This window comes from Penaeus vannamei, chromosome 4 (assembly GCF_042767895.1).
Source record: "Penaeus vannamei isolate JL-2024 chromosome 4, ASM4276789v1, whole genome shotgun sequence".
In the NCBI taxonomy this organism is placed as follows: Eukaryota; Metazoa; Arthropoda; class Malacostraca; order Decapoda; family Penaeidae; genus Penaeus; species Penaeus vannamei.
Window position 1 is genome coordinate 35,611,201 of NC_091552.1, and position 2,500 is coordinate 35,613,700.

The window sequence follows — 2,500 nt, forward strand, 5'->3', positions numbered from 1 at the left end:
AGGGGAGCGTGGCGGCGGAGAGGGACGCGGGAGGGCTGGCAACAGTGGTGCCTTTGTGTGGCACTCGGCACCCGCCCCTCGAGTCCTGCGGCCAGCGCTGCCACCAGCCAGGCCCACCGCGCCACTTCACAGGCCGCGCAACCTCACTCACGCCTTATCTGCTCGCTTTAGGACCTCAATGCCCTGTTCCGTAAACGGCCGCGTTTGGATCTTCGCGACAGGGACATCAGCGGCAGCCGATTCCCTTGGCTGTGACCTCATTTGAGGAAATTTGCATAATGTCCTCTGCTCGCGAAGAAAAGCATACGGTAAACTACATTATGGTGAGCGATGATACATGTGAGAGGTCAGCGTACTATGCAAATCCCCATCGATCAGCATTACAGCGTGCTTTTGCGGAGTGCGAAAGTGATGCTTGAGTGCTTGGAGTAGGCGGAGCTGTAGCGTTTTTATAAACAAGAGAAAAATCATAATGTTCGGCGATTGGCGGGGTGTGTGACTTCACAGTGGCTGGATTGTGTGCTTTTTCTAACGCTTTAGGAGGGCTGTGTGGCATTAGAATGGCAAGCCTGTGTGACCACTTTTGATTTAAGAATAATATGGCACTGTAGTGACTCGCCTGATGTGCTCACTGGGCCGTGAAGGACAAAGTGGCACCAGGGGACGAGTGCGTAGTGGCTCACCATGCTTGATTGAAGATGGGTGTCGCGGGTACAGACGGGCTGCGTCCTGACGAGAAACGGGCACTTTTATCTGTTTGACTTGAGTAAATGTACCCAACACACAATAGGTTAGGGCGTAGTGAGAGTCTGCATTGCTGTTTCGTTCCGGGAAGAGTAAGTCGTAAATAAACGCATTCGGGGAACTTCCTTGCCGCCGAGATGCGATGAGATCACGGAATGATAACATGACATACCCTGGCATTTAACAGGGATGGGGAAGAGTGACATGAATCAGGCATTCTTTCCGTCTTCGATGCTCGCGGACAGACTCAGAAGAGCGTTAGGTTTTACTGGCCATTAACTCAAGGATTCATTTTACTTCCTCCCTCAAAAGCAGGTTATCATCAAACAAACAACAGTGCGTTGAGCTTTTGTTCCCAGCTCTCTCAAGGCAGGGGAAGCTGAGGTAAACTGGTGCAGTGACCGCTCGCATGGTTTCGCCCCCAGCGCGCAACACACATTGCATCCTTGCATTGTTTGACTTGCATATATTGTGGCGGGGTTGGTGAATCACTGAACATTCCCCCAGTATCTTGCGGCGGTGACAGTTCTCGTTCGTTTTCCTGCTTGTATTTCCTGCTGCCAGAAGTCGTGTGTGATGAAGTTTGGTAGTCTCTTTTGTACTATGTCAGCTTTCGTTGGTAGAAGCAGCCGGCAGTTATCTGCCTGTCCTTAGAACATTACCGAGAAGTTGTGCAAATGAGTGGGCGAGCGGGAGTCTTTGATGTTAATTGTGTTGCAGTCTAAAAAGTTGCAAACAACCGGTAGCACCACTTTGACCAGCGAGAGATAAATGTGGCTTTAGCGAAGTTCCCGAATGAGATATCTCGACGAATATACTGTTTCCTGGTAACAGAAGTGGTATTTGGATGTGCGGAATATATTTTTACTGTTCACTCTTGCTGTATTTGCATGGATTAGGCCGTCTGATCGTACGTAAATGCGAAACTGCCAAGACCGAAGTACGTATAGATCTAGAGAGGTATCCCCCTACATGTAGTCCATTTTCTTTGTCCGGAGCGTAGTAAAAAACGGATTCTACTCCCCCACCCCACCCCCCTCCCGGTGGTCTCCTTCCCGCCTTCCTGTATTTTATACCCGATAAACGCAGATTTTACTCGTATGCTGAAACAGTTTTGGCCGATGCTCCCACAAGAATGCCTTATGTGTAAGTCAACGAATAGCTATGCTCAATGGCCGCCCGTAGTCACGCGCTATATTAAATGCCAGAAGTTCTTCTAAAGTATCCAAATCATATGTTGGTAGTCGAGTCACGTACAAATAGCGAGCGGGGAGGCGAGTTTTCATATTGTCTTTGTGTAGCTAACTGGTCTTTTGGGGTGGTCGGCGTTAAAAGTTAAAAGCGCGCAGCCCTCCATACAGCATTGGTCGCGTAGTCATGGTATATTATCGTTGTGTCCGATCCCGTGAATACCATTATATGTTCACAAATTACCCCACGTGCTGTAATGATCGTGGTATTATATGGCCAGGATGAATGCTTTGATGAGCTACGGGTGTATATTGGAAAGGTAATCGCGAGAATGATCCAATTAAAGCGGTTGTGAAGATCACATTGGGTTTCTCTTTATTTTCTGGGGATGGAATCAGTCGCTAAGGTGATTACCTGTAACGATAAATCTTTTTTCGTTGCGAAGGAAATTGGATCCGGTGTAATTTCCCCTTCCCCGTCTTTATTCTCTCTCTCTCTCTCTCTCTCTCTCTCTCTCTCTCTCTCTCTCTCTCTCTCTCTCTCTCTCTCTCTCTCTCTCTCTCTC

The 2,500-nt window shown here is 48.6% G+C and overlaps 1 protein-coding gene across 4 annotated transcripts in view; it reads left to right on the forward strand.

The window, feature by feature from the left end:
- Positions 1 to 2,500, forward strand: part of LOC113805826 (uncharacterized) — a 268,366-nt gene that overhangs the window by 193,460 nt on the left and 72,406 nt on the right. The gene's annotated exons all lie outside the window — the stretch shown is intronic.